Source organism: Coenobita brevimanus, chromosome 95 (genome assembly GCF_032717465.1).
Source record: "Coenobita brevimanus isolate Jiangsu-jjx chromosome 95, ASM3271746v2, whole genome shotgun sequence".
Classification (NCBI taxonomy): domain Eukaryota; kingdom Metazoa; phylum Arthropoda; class Malacostraca; order Decapoda; family Coenobitidae; genus Coenobita; species Coenobita brevimanus.
In genome coordinates, this window is record NC_137048.1 from 15,354,224 (window position 1) to 15,369,197 (window position 14,974).

At 44.3% G+C, this 14,974-nt stretch overlaps 1 protein-coding gene and 1 non-coding gene across 2 annotated transcripts in view; one reads left to right on the forward strand and one right to left on the reverse strand.

Annotated features, from left to right (window-relative positions):
* Positions 1–14,974, reverse strand: part of LOC145413150 (protein RCC2 homolog) — a 227,766-nt gene that overhangs the window by 173,665 nt on the left and 39,127 nt on the right. The window lies entirely within an intron of this gene.
* Positions 1,786–1,904, forward strand: LOC145413307 (5S ribosomal RNA). Its single transcript, XR_013899706.1, has one exon. It is a non-coding gene; the product is annotated as a 5S ribosomal RNA (ribosomal RNA).

Consider the following 14,974-nt stretch of genomic DNA (forward strand, 5'->3'; position numbering starts at 1 on the left):
GAATAATCTCCCTCACAGCATGGTTGTCGGACCACTCTCTGATGACCTTGGATGTAAAGAAACCCTTCAGCAAGTGGAAATAAATCACTGGAAGATGATCCATTAACCACAGGAGGCAACGTGGCTGTTTAGTACGCCCTAGTACAAAAGGTTTCAGACAATGGGGGCCTTACTGCATTGGCACCACGAATAACAGAGACACGCTGTTTGCTCACCGTACAACCAGGTACAGTGAGTCATCGAAATACAAAAACTTGACGTACGAATTTCCAATGGTACGAAAGCAATGAATGTAGGACAAATTCCACAATACGAAAGTATGTCTCAATGGTACGAAAAGCGATACGAGAGGAAATATGAAAAATTCAAAATGGGCGTGCTGCACAGCACCACACTCGCTTGCAGCGAGAAGACAAACTAACCCCTCTCTAGTAAACATATTTTCGCGTACTTCTCAGTCGAGTCACATCCGTCCTCTCCTCTCAGCTTCGCTGTACATTACACAGTTTTTCATTGTTCTTCCTTGTTTCGTATTTTCACCATGCCTCCCAAGCCCCCTACATCATCTCCAGCATCCGGGGAACCAGCTGCCAAGAAGAAACAGCACCGTACTCTGACTCTGGAGAGGAAATTGGACCATCAACAGCTTCAACAACACCTGCACCAGTAGAGGAAGTACCAGAGGAGCAATAGGGTACCATATCAACGACACGAATCTCCAGCCATAGCACAGGTCTATAATTAAATGTACAGTGTACTAATACTACAGTAATTAGTTGTATGCTTTATTTCTTTGTGTCTGTACAATAATATAGTACTGTATATGTGTACTGCATACTTCTAAATAAGAGGGGTAAAGTTTAACCCCTTATACGCGGCCGTGAACAGTCGACCCCCCCCGAGTGGCGGGGTTGTATCGCGGTCTGAGTACCTGTAGGAAAATATTAGCCAAAAATCAGAGATTAACCCTAGAACATTATACTTGGTATGGCAGATAGTACTTACATTCAGCTTTCTCCAGAGACAGGTGTTGAGCCTTCGTGGACTACCCAAGGACTTGTGGAGACTTGCAAAGTTGGGTAACCAAATCTTCTCACTTTCACACCTCCAGCAACCCGGTTTCCCCTCTACCACAGCCTCATTCTGTCACAGTAAACTTTATACTACAACGTAAAGGTAGTTTGGAATCCGTATTTGTACAATAAGCAATGAAAATAAGGCTAAAATCAACGGAGCGTACGGCCGACATGCAGCGCGGCGGCGGTCTTCCCGTCACTCAACAAACATTTCCATTTTCACAGCTAAAAACATGTATACTACATTATTTTCAATCATATTACTTCCCAAAAGATCATCGCGGCACGCTTTTTATTCTGCCTTACGCCCGTCACTTTATTCTCGTTCCTGTCGGCTGCTTGCACTGACTCGGAAGAGCTAGAACTCGCCATAATGTCACTTTGAAAGCCTGCGGTAAACTGACGCTAAACAGGGGCAAACCGTGCAAAAAAAAAGCCAGTGTTACAACTGGGGAAACAAGCGTTTCCTATTAGCATAAACTGCTTGTGAGAGGAGAGCGCAGATTTACAGTTCTGAGCAGTCAGAGCGCTGCCATGTATCACAGCCAGGCTGGGCGGGCCATGGGGGGGGGAGGGGGGAAAAATGCGTTATTTGGCAACAACAGAGGTCAGTAGTACAAAGGTAAAGTATGCTAATTGTAGCTAAAGGGTGGTGGTACTGATAGACAATACCAGCTGGAGCCTGCTTGCCCGCGGTTATTCAAAATTTACTAACGGCCATACCACGTTGAGTACACCGCTTCCCGTTCGATCAGCGAAGTTAAGCAACGTTGGGTCTGGTTAGTACTTGGATGGGTGACCGCCTGGGAACACCAGATGCTGTTGGCATCCCTACGTCAAGTGGGGTTGGTGGAGGATTAGTGCCCCTCCCTGTAAAACAATTAACTCTAAGCCCTTGGCCACCCCGTTTGGGATACATGGTGTCTGGCAATGAATGAATGAATGAACTAGAATCGCAAACGCGACGCTCCGCCATTATGTCCTTTTCGCTGAGCGTCGCAAATGCGACGATTCGCGTTTAAAGGGTTAAGTGGGGGGTCCAATGGGGTCCTGAAACGCATCCCCCCCTTTATATGTATATTTCAATGGGGAAAATCATTCTCATATACGAAATTTCAGATTACAAGAGTTTTTTTTGGTCCCTATCCCTTTCGTATTTCGAGGACTCACTGTACAAACTTCTTGTCAGCCAAGGGATGAGTCGGCACTGATCTGAAGAACAGACCAGTTTCATCAGCATTAGAAACCTGACGAGACATAACCCTTCTTTGTCAATCAGGTTTTTAAGTTTAGTACGAAACTCATCACTTCCTTCAGCGTCTGCATCCAATGCTTCACCACAGGTTGGACAGCCCATTACTAAGTTTGAACCGAGTCAGCCAACCTTCAGACACCTAAAAATCCATGACCTCCAGGTGTTCGGCGAACTTGGTGACTGACGGGACGCACAATTATGCCACTGCCATGCTGCTGTCTAAACCACTTCAGGCAGGCCTGGTCGAAGTCACAAAAGGGTGGCTTGGCCATCATCCCGTGTTCGTGTCATCGCACAGTTTCATCATGTTGACCCTCTTTGAACATATTGATCGAGTGCTTGCTCTACCGCAAATCCTGCAATGTAATCCAGGCCATGTTGTAATGCTCCACTACCTTGCGATGGTCCAGCCTTGCTCCATCTTCTAGCTTATCTCCATCTTCTCCATGGAGAAAACAATATGATGCCTCTTAGCAGGTGGTGGAGGCGCAAGGAAACAAGGGCTAGGACAAAACACAAGGCAAGGAGGACCTGCACCAGTCAGGGCACCATCACAATGGCCACAAAGCCAGCCACGATGCACAACTACTGTACTGTAGTTACAAGCACTTCTAGGCCGCAGGTAAGGCAAGTCAGGAGAAACAGCACGGGGGGGTAGAAGAAACAGCACTGGGGGTAGAAGAAATAGCACCTGGGGTTGGCACTCACTCATAAACAGTACCGTATACAACATCCACAGGCGAGAATGAGAGCACGGGTATTCTCGGTGCACCGAGTGAGCCCAGTTCTGATTAGCTGGCACCAAGCAGGTGTTTTCACCCAAGATTCAGGATTTCCCCTGGTGCTGGCTGGCTACAACTTATCAGCTGATAGAAACCCTTCAACACTTGATATTGCACTGGACCACTGGTTAAGTCCAATTTCAGCACCGGTTGTTGCTTTAACAGAGACAAGATAGCTGCACTGGATATTACCATGGGCTGGACAATTTAGAGTTCAATGTGTGTATGTGCAGTGAGTCCTCGATATACGAAAGGGACAGGGACCAAAAAAAACTTTTGTAATTTGAAATTTTGTACATCGGAACGATTTTCCCCAATGAAATATACGTCTGGGATACATGGCGTCTGGCAATGAATGAATGAATGAAAATATACATATAAATGGGGGGATGCGTCCCAGGACCCCCTTGGACCCCCACCTAAACTTTACCCCCCCTATTAAGAAGTAAGCAATACCTGTATACAATTGTAGAGAAGGAGGTGGCCATATTCTTGTACATCTCCTTTCTCTTCATCACAGTCCCAATGGTGTAAACAGCAAGGCCTAAAGCACACCCAATCTCCGAAACTCCCTGCCCCTCCTCGTGGGGTCTTATAATCTCCAATTTCCTTTCCAGAATTAGAGAACGGTGCTGCTGCTTCTCTGCAGCGTGCAGGATGCTTGGGAGGCATGGCAAAACAATACGAAAAGGTGAAGGGCTGCGAAAATATCCTCATGCACAGCGAGGCTGCGAGGAGAGAAGGGACATGGACTCAACTGAGAAGTGCGCAAAAATTTGTTTACCAGAAAGGGGTTAGTTCGTTTTCTCTCGGCAAGTGCGTGCGGCGCTATGCACCATGCCCCTTTTGAATTTTTCATACAGTATTCCATTAACCCCTTCATAGCTGCCGGCCTTGAACAACACTTCACTGTTTCGGTGTCAATGACGTTGAGTTAGGGCATTACAAAAAACTGCGAAAAATTACGGGAAGGGAATGAAGGTCACTGGTGTGTGTGTACATGACCCTACTCTACCATCCCATCAGTCAGGCGTTCTCTTCACTCCAGATGTATTCGTCGATGTTTACATGCTTATGTTACATGTGTTCTAATTTTGAGTAAGTTTCTTTCAGCAAGAGAATATAATTTACCACCCTCAAAATAGTCAGACAAACTAGAGGAATATGAACTGAATTGGTAAGGTCTTTAGGCTGTATGCTTACATGAAAGATAATGGGTTTTACAATTGTAAGAGACGATATGGAACAAAAATGTTTGCTAATCAGAAAAAAAATTACTCTTTCGACCTACATGTTCTCATAGGTTAGTATTCAGTTCCACATTCTTCATTCGGTATCACTCTTCCCAATATATTTCAGACCAACTGAGCACAGTTATTTCTGCTCCTTAGAGTTAGTGTAAATTTACTGCTCAATCTTTTGTTTGTTCTTATGTGTATGTGTGAAAGAGAGAGGACTGATACAAACAATAATGTATTCCAATATCGCTTTCATAGCTGCTGGCCCTGAACAACGCCTTACTGTACTGGTGTCAGTGATGTTGAGTTAGAGTAAGCTATAAAAAACTGTGAGCAATTATGGGAAGGGAACGAGGGTCACTGGTGTGTTTACACGACCCTACTCTACCACCTCAAGCAGTCTGGCGCTCACATTCACTTCGTCCCTGATGTTTTCGCCGATGTTTACATGCTGCTGTAACAAGCATCCTATCTATCTATTGCCAGACGCCTCAATCCCGTTCGGGGTAGCCACAAACAAATCGCCTCCATGTCGCCCTGTCCCCCACCATTTCACTGCCCCGCTCCCAACTCACACACCCCTCTCTCATATACTTCTCCACCCCATCCCTCTATCTCATCCTCGGCCTCCCTCTTCCCCTCTCCACCTCACTCACATACACTCTCTTTGTCAGTCTTTCACCTTCCATCCTCTCCACATGGCCAAACCACCTCAGTGTATTCCTCCTAACCCTTCCTATCACATCCACATCCACACCACAATGCTCTTTTATATCCTCATTTGTCAGCCTGTCTCTCCATGTGACTTCACAGGCTCCTCTTAAATAACTCATTTCCACTGCTCTCACTCTTGACTTGTGTCCTTCTAGCAACGTCCAAGCTTCACTTCCATACGTTAGAGTTGGTATCACAATACTGTCATGTAGTAACTTTTTCACTTCCATGCTCACTTCCCTGCTTCTTATCACTGCTTTCAAGGAACCAGCAACCTTTCTTCCCTGCTGTATCCTTTCAAGCATCCTAATTTTATTAATTCTCACACGAATCATAGCAAATCACAGGATGGGTTGGGGGGGGGGGAAGCCAGGTGTGCCAGACAAGTCTTTTCACATATGTAAGAAAGAGAAATTGATTTTAGACCTTTGAAAAAATGGTCCCAAGGCCGACCAGGGGAGCATGCAAATGTCTGAACCCACAGCCACTGAGGGGGCTAAACTTAAGTTTTACTTTAAGCAGTAAACGCACCTTACCAAGTCAGTTCTTCCTGACAGTCTGTTATATTTTCAGCTTATTTCTGGGTTGGTAAATACAGCAAATGTTTATTAAATCTGTTTCCCCATCATTTTTAGTTGTTCTGGTGTGACAACTCTTGTTTATTTTGTTAACATAATGGCAGAAAGGACTGTTCTTCCCTATGTGTTTAACTAAACCTGGCCTAACCGAGCTTATCTGTACCTAATAATTTTAACAACCTAACCTCTAGTTGGGAAACTGGGAAATGATATCCACCTTTGAGCACACTGAGTTTCTTCCACTGCGCTGGAAACGATCGTAGAAGAAAGTGACGATAATAACGGAGGAAATTTTTCAGCAAGAAAAAGTAATTTGCCAAACTGAAAGTTGTCAGAAAATTACAGAAACAAGCTAGAGGATTATGAATTGAATTGGTAAGGTCTTTCTGCTGCTTCAAGTGAACAATGAAAGACACAAGTATCTTCCCAAAGTCTGACGAATATAGTGTGGAAAAATCGAACCATTTGAAACATGCACTAGTAGAAACAGGGTTTTCATTGTATTTCACCTGGTGTAAATTTTCTTCAGACTGAAATGGGAAGATAGTTGTGTCTTTCACTGTACATTTACCAGTAAATAAATCAATCTAACAGTACATGTGTTTTGTTTCCACCAGATTAATTGTGATTTCAGACTATTCGGGCACTTCTTCACATCATGTAGTCTGGATAATCGGGCTATCTCTGCATTTCCTTTCGTATCGAGTATCAATTTTCGTATCATTGAGATAGATATTTTTGTACTGAGGAATCTGTCCTATATTAATCGATTTCGTACCATCAAAAATTCGTACTTCAGGTTTTCGTATTTCAAGGACTCACTGTATATGATAATCCCTCACTTATCCGCACACTTCACATCCAGTCATGCTCCGAATACGGACGTTAGGCCTTGGCTCTATTTGGTCCGTATCCGGATTTCTTTTTCCGTAACCAGACAAACATTCCAGCTTTGGCACCAGGACAGCCTACGTAGTCAAAAAAAAGTCCGCTGGATGGCTCACCGGACTCTCTGTCCATGAGCAGGTAATACATCATAACACACAAGCAAAGCAAACAAGGCTTTCCGGCTCCCTACCAAATGGACGAAATCTCTTGGCTACCCTCATCACCAGAAACATACTGGCAGCATGTGAGGAAAATAGACGAAACCCACAAGCTGAACGAGAATGGCTGTCCAGTTCTCCACCAAATGGAAGAAATCCCCAGGCCACCATGATCACCGGTTACATTCCGGAAGCACGAGGAAGACAGAGTGTAACCCACAAGCTGAGCAAGAATGGCTGTCCAGCTCCATACCGAATGGTCGAAATCCCCCGGCCGCCCATGTTAGTCGGAAACTCCCAGCCACGCAAGGCCATCCGCCCCCTTCACGAATGGTCAAGGTCGCATTGCCGTCCGGATTACTCGGCCACTCCTTAGGCCCATGATGTACGGGGACCCAGTGTTTCTGCCACACTGCGACATTTGCCTGGGCAAGCGAAAAGGAAAAAGGACCCTTGAGCTTTTAAGTCAGTATGCCACTTTTGGCTTCCATGCTCATAGCCAAGCATGGGTAGAGACATGGCAATGCAGTACACCCCAAAGCTCTCCTGCACCTCAGTTCCCACCTTTGTCTCTCCACGTGTGGCCTGCCTGGCTTAGGTTAACCCATGGATTGAGAGCCACAGCTCAGGCTGGGTAGCGTCGCGTTGCAAGCCACAACTCAGGCTGTGCTGACCATGCATTACCGTTAACTAGTCGACCCCTATGCAAACTTACGCATGGCGCTACGCAAAGACGGAGAGAGAGAGATTTTTTGTCTTTTCACCAGATGATGTCCTGGATGTTTATCTTCAAGTTTATAATAAACAAAAACAAATTTTTTTTTTTTTTCACTACTCCTCTACGTAAACTTACGCATGGCCCTGCGCAAAGATGGAGACAGAGAGAGAGAGATTATATTTTTTTTACCAGATGATGCCATGGATGTTTATCTTCAAGTTCATAAAAAAAAAAAAAAAAAAAAAAAAATCTTCAATTTTTTGAACACCATGGGATGGGATAAAAAAAGGTACAGTAATCCCTGTACTATCAGGACACCCACTATCCGGACTCCCCACTTACCAGACATTGTGGGCCTGGACCTTTGGAACCCAAAAATGGCCAAAAAAAAAAGAAGGAAAAAAAAAAAATCCTAATTTTTTTTCCCCACCCGTAATTTGAAATTGGCGCACAGCGCCGAACAGCTGTGTTTATGCACGGCCCCTTCACCCTTTCCTTCCTCCTTCCTTCACCAGTTACTGCCTAACCACCATCGTGAGTAGATGTTCATCGAAATGGACCTCATTTTTGTGAATAAACAGTGAACTGCAATGCCTCGCCACTAGACCACATGGGAATTTACAGTGTTGTCCAGTGTTAAGAAATTAGAATTTAGAGTGCAAAAGATTAAGTGTGGAGTGCAAAGTGGCAGTTGAAACTGGTGTGGCGCAATTAAGAACAGAATGTGCAGTGTTAAACAATTATAACTCACAGTGCAAAGAATTAAGTGTAGCATAATGCTGGATTACTGTACGTGCTTCAAGAGCATTTTCCCCACTGCCAGAGCCTTCGAGGCGGCGGCCACAGACGTGCTGTAAGTACCCTGTACACTACTAAATATTTTCCACACTCACTTCTAATTCCTCATTCCTTGGTTCCTTTTCATTTATTTCATGCTTGTCCATTACTGGTGTGAACAGGGTCTTAAATAGGTGCTATGCATGTCCGATAGGGAGTTATTTAGATGACTTTCAAAATTAGGCTGTGTTAGGGTCCATAAGTACCAGTCCAGGAGGCAGGGGCCCAATATCCGGACGGACCCACTTTCCGCACATGCTTTTGGCTCTATTACATCGGATAGTGGAAAGATTACTGTAATTGCGCAATCCATGGGATAAACAATGGCTGCTACCACTGTTGTGTTTGTGGCAGGGTTGGCACCAAAGTGGGTAACCCAGTTTTACCTACCCGGGTTTTTCAGTAAAATCCACTATTATACCCGCTTTAGTTTTTTTTTTTTAATGTATTTAATACCAAATTCAGTTTTATTTGATCAATTGGTTATATTTTTGCACACAATATCATAAGTAAATAATAGCTACTTAATCATATTCTATTTCACTGGTTAAAAAAACACCACCACCCATCCATCATCCAATCCCACATTGCCCCAAGAGGAGCGTAAGAACCCGGGGCTAGGCAGTCGGTCCTGACATTTAAGATGAGAGTGACCAGCCTCACTCATCCCTGAGTGGCATTACATGAGCAATCAACCCCAACCACCCCTTGGATATAAACCTTCACCGGCTCAATCCGACTGGAGGAAAATAATTACCCGCTAAACCACTAGGCGCCAAAACTTGGTTAAATGGTTACCACCCAGCATAGTGGTGTACGGGAAACCATTTGGCTTGTCACTCAGTGTAGAGTCACCCAAAGGCAGAAGGAAGAGGAAAGAATGAAGGAAAGAAAGAAGAGGGAGTGTAAAGTTACCCGTAGGCAGAAGGACAAGGAAAGAATGAAGGAAAGGAAGACAGAAGAGGATGGAAGGAAAGAAGGAAGAAGGAGAGGAAAGGGCAGACACCCGACAGCAGCACTACATCGAATGAGTGGATGGCGATCGCCCCCACAACATCACAAAGTATTTATAATATTTTGGAAGCATAATCTTAGTGATTAACCCCTAGGCGCCGGTCCACGTCATATGACGTGTTGGTAGAGGCCTACGGTCCACGACATATGACGTTTTAATGTTATGCAGGCGTGTTTGAACTTCGCACTGTGCCATATGGACTCAGAGTATTGTCCCGGTCATGCTGGCCGGCCAGGGGAGGGGGAGGGCAGCCCAGCAGGGAGGAGGGCTGTGGTGGAGGGTGGTGGAGGGTGGTGAGAGGCCTCCATAGGAAGCATATGGCCTTGGAACCAGCTGATATTGGTTCGGAGTAGGGGGAGGGGTCGGGAGGGGTGGGGTCGTGGGGATTGCTACTAAGGGGCCATGAGGGGTGTGGGGGAGAGTGTATGGGTGCTCGAGTACACTTGTACTGACCATAGCCAGCCTATAGGGTGTATCACATTGTCAAGAAGTACTAAAAACAGTGAAATAATGTGTCAATAGTGTGTAAATAATTGTGAATACCTAAACAGACATAAGTTTGTTAGAAAATAAATATCGTGGAAAACATAAAATAAGCCAATTTTTATAACTTTCTTGTGTTTTTTTGCTATTTTAGTTGTAATATTGTATTGATACGGCACTGTGAATTAGTGAGAGAAAGACACACTCAACACTTATTTTGGCACGAGATATCATCCCTCCACTCTCCACACCACACCACCGCGACCTTGAACACGCTCAGCCCAGCAGCCACACACCTGCTCCCTCACACCACACCACCACCTCCAAATCACCAACAGAGAGTAAGTACGAGCTTTTTAAGTGTTTTTTGTCATTTGTGATTGATATGTAATCAATAAATATATATTTCGGGGAAAATCAATTTTTCTGAAAATAATCCGGTTCTGGGACATTGATAGGGAAACCCATGCCCGGTGCCCATGGAGAAAAAAAAAAAAAAAAAAAACTTATTACATTTCTCATCACCAACATAAGTAAAACATACTCTTTGCAAATACGAATGTTGTTCTTTGATTTTTTCAAAACTATTCATAATACTTCTATTCTTCTAATAGTTTTTATAACCAAAATCCTTTTCTTCTGAAATGATAATACTTTTGTGTCACAGTAAACTATGGTTCTTGTCATGTTACCCAACCAATATAACAATTTTTTTTTTTTTTCCAAATAAAAATGCAATTGTTTGCTTCAGTGATCAAATAAAACTGACACTTCACTTCTTAATGACTTATCAACATGAAATATTAAAATTTCCTGAAAAATAATAACATTATTCCTTACTGCAATTTCAAAAAACCAGATCAAAGTTTTCTTCATCTTAAGAATATTTTTACATTGCTTTCCTTCTCAGCAGATTCAGTTTTTATAAATCCACATGTAATGTGGTGAATACAAACTTTACAGTAAAGTGGAGGGACTGTAAGAAAATGTTCTGGAAAGAGGTGAAGACAGTAAGACAGGGTGGAAGTTGTCACGAATCAATTCGCGACATTTCCTTTTTGTGAGAAGCCACGAACTATTAGTGGAAAACTCACTGTGTATCGCTCAGTTAACCGTTTCTCTCTCCATTCCGGGGTATACTTTTCAAATAATTCGTCACCGTTTTCAAAAAGTGACCGATTTAATGCACGTCACTAAGTGCGCTACTGAGCGATACAATTATTTCTTTATCGTTTGCCTCTGCTTCCCTCAACCGTTAGCCACGCCTTGCGTCCTGCCCATTCAATGTATTTGAATTCAGTCTTGTGTTTGCTGTGACGGAGAAAGGGTCTGTGCTCAGAAGTGGAGAGGTCAGCTAGCACCCCAAGCTCCATTAGTACAGTTAATCCCGGTACTCCCACCTTAGTGGTGATACATAGTATTCATCGACTGGTATTTCTTTTGTGTATTTTGTAGTTTTAAGAGCTTAGTTAAGGTGTTTTTCCTAGGCGTAAGTATTTAGCTTCTGTGTGAGTGAGCGAGTGCCTCATTGATTTGATTTGAAATGTAATGTTGAATTTATTTTTGTGATTAATAAATTTAACAGTTCTATTTCTTGAGCTTAATGTAGAGTAAAAATCTTGTTTCATTTCTCCATAATTAAGCTTATTTCCCATATAGCTCCTAGCTTGCATAAACGTTTTACTATTCATAACTGGTACTTAGACCAGTCTTGTATTAACTTAAAATCCGTTGTGCCAGGAGTTAATGCATCAGCAAGAACCTGATGTTATTATTATTAGTATTAGTTATTTATTGTCAGGGGTGATGTAACTTTCTCCAGAGGCTAACAGTACAGTAATTCAGCAATTGTGAGTAATTAGTCTCTGCTGTGTACTGTTGAGGAAGTTTATAAATTCTCGTTCTCAGAGAATCGTGCTAAGCCAGCGTAAAGTAATCGTTGCTTGATGTAGCAAGACAATCATTGTCTCTGCTCTTCAATATTATTGAATATTATTATCAAATTAAATAATATTTAACCATTTATTTCAAAATTACAGTGATATTTTAAAAACCCCGTGACAATTGGCGACCTCATTCCAGGATATTAACTCCTAGCTCTAAAGCTATTCACGAGATAGTGCTCACTCATTCATATTTAGGTATTTATCATTAAAGTTTATAGGCACAAGCTTACTGGTGTTTACCCTTAATTTAGCAAGTGAATTTTGCTTTATTAATCAATAGAATACTTAACTCTAGTTTATTCTTGGTAACGCCAGACGATTTTATTCGCTCCTGGGAAGTCGGCGTACCCATTGTGTTTATTATTGAGTCTTCCCAGTCATTTACATTTTTTATTTATTCTTTGCCAGTTAACTGGATAAGACTGGTCACCACTAGCTTGTGTCTGTACTCTTTACTTTTGTTTATTAGTATTCGTCGCTAAGCAGTCAGTACTCAATTTCGGTTTGCTTAATAAATTAGCGCCATGGCTACTACTGTATTTTTACAGGAAGCCAAAGAAATGGGTCTTTCGGACCCAACCGAAATTAAAGAGTATATACTCTCACGGCATAATCAGGAGCAGCAGCGCGAGAATGATGCCCGTGAAGAGCGTAAGATTCAGCGCGAATGCGAGCGAGAACAGCGTGAGGAACGTGAAAGAGAGCGTGCATATGAACAAGAGCAGCGTGAGAAAGAGCGCGAATACGAGCGAGAACAGCGCGAACACGAGCAGAAGGAACGCGAGCTCGAGTTAGAAAAAGAGCGAGAACAGCGCGAATACGAGCGTGAACAACGCGAGCGAGAACGAGAACATGAACGTGCCGAACGTGAGGCACGAGAAAAACATGAACTTGAAATGATGAAGCTCAAGCGAGATTCCTTGGCTTCAGACACGTCTGGTGCAGTTGGTCCAAGCTCCACGACCGTTCTCCCTGCACATGTCCTGGCGACCCCACGCATCAAGCTTCCTTCATACAAGGAAAGCGAGCGAATCGAGCCGTACATAGCTCGTTTTGAGGACATGGCAGACTTATATCAACTGGATGAGGCAGCTAAGCGGCTTCAGTTTCTTAGCCTATTTGAGGGCCCTGCCCTCGATATTCTCCACAGAATTCGTGGAGACAATCTCACATATGAGATGATGAAAGCTGCACTCATTAAGGCGTATGGTCTCACAGTAGACGACGCCAAAGTTCAGTTCATGCGAGCTCGTCTCCAAGACAAGGAGACAGCTGTTCAGTTCCTTGATCTGCCTCACAGCTTACTTAAATGAGTGGATGGAGAAAGATGAAACTCCTTCCACGCGTGAGGGGATAATTGACCTTATGCTGCGTACACAGCTAGAGAGGTCGTGGCCTGCTGAGCTCATAGCACAGCTTAAGATCTGCCAGGTGAAAGATGCCAGCCAAATGGCAGAGAAGGCTGATGCATTCTTTACTGCATACGGGTATCAAGCTCGTAAGCAAAATACCTGGAACAGAAAAGATACTGATAAGTCTGGGAAGCAGTCTCAGACTGAATCCCAGCAACAAGGTCATTCTCAGAATAATGGCCAAGGTCCAAAACCGCAGTGGAAGGACCAGGGGCAAAACACTCAGAAACCTGAGTGGAAGCGGTACAACAAGCACCCCAACCAGCAGCAGTATCAGCCACGCAACCGACCGTCGGGACAAACTTTTTCACCACCAGCTCAAAAGAGGCAGGAAGCAAATGCAGCCTTCATTCCTCAGCAGCAGCACGGTGGTCACGTCCCTACCAGTGTGGGTACTTCCCCACAGTTCACTAGTCCCACAGTGACAGTGAACCCCCCTTCACAGATGGCCAATGTTCCATCTTCTTCACAAGGCACAATGTTTGCCACATCAATTCAGCAGCCTCATGAGTGGCTAGCTGCTTCCTCCACAGGCCCTCCCACAGGTGACAGTACCTTCCTTGTTCAGCCAGGGTTTGTGGGAGGCATTCCTGTGAAGGTCCTGAGAGACAATGGTTCCTCAGGTTGCTCTGTTAAGCAGAGTTTAGTTCGGCCTGAGCAGTATACAGGTCGACAGATCCATGCAAAGCTTATTGATGGATCAGTGAGATTGTTTCCTGAGGCACGTATCCAGGTGGCATCTCCATTTTATACTGGTATGACACTTGCAGTTGTCATGCCAGAGCCTCTATTTGACTTGATAGTAGGCAATATTCAAGGAGTCAAGGATAGTTGCTCCGATGATGACGCTACTCAGACTTCGGCTGCTGCGGTAACACGAGCCATGACTGAGGCTCCAGACTGTGTCACCCCAGTGATCATTGAATCGCCGCAAGATCTGATGTGTAGTCAACTTGTTGTACAAGAACAACATTCTGACCCGACACTTGCTGCCGTGCGGAACAAACAAAAGGGTCGAGTGATAAAGTATTCACGGGGAGGTCGAGCCAAGTTCCTTCGTAAACAAGGACGGCTCTACCGTGAGTCACGAACACCCGAGGGCGAGGTTCGACTGCAGTTTGTCGTTCCCGCAGTACCGCCTAGCAGTGTTAGAATGGGGTCATTGTTCAGCCTCAGGAGGTCACATGGGCAAAAGGAAGACCCAGGGCCATATCCGAGCTGACTTTTCTGGCCAGGGATGGGACGGGACATAGATAGTTTTGTCCGTTCCTGTAGTGTGTGCCAAAGTATCACCACTAATCAGGGACATGCCCTTCCTGTGCCATTCATAACCACACCTGTAATCTCTGAGTCAGTTGAGAGACAGGGTAGTGGTGAAGTGGGTGTAGACCTGACGTCGCCCATTGGCCCCACAGGACACATTATGTCCGGGGCCTGTACATACATATTATGTACCGTAAGTTAAGGGGGAAGTTGAGAGGCGACTTGAGGCTATGGAAGACCCAAGTTTGCATAAGGATTCTCAGCTTCCCGGTACTAATATATGTACCGTAGGTTAAGGGGGAAGTTGAGAGGCGACTTGAGGCTATGGAAGACCCAAGTTTGCATAAGGATTCTCAGCTTCCCGGTACTAATATATGTACCGTAGGTTAAGGGGAAGTTGAGAGGCGACTTGAGGCTATGGAAGACCCAAGTTTGCAGAAGGATTCTCAGCTTCCCGGTACTAATATAAGTATTGTATTGTAGGTTAAGGGGGAAGTGAGAACTCTGCAGAGGCGACTTGAGGCTATGGAAGACCCAAGTTTGCACAAGGATTCTCAGCTTCCCGATATTAATATAAGTACTGTAGGTTAAGGCACAGGTTGAGGACCCGT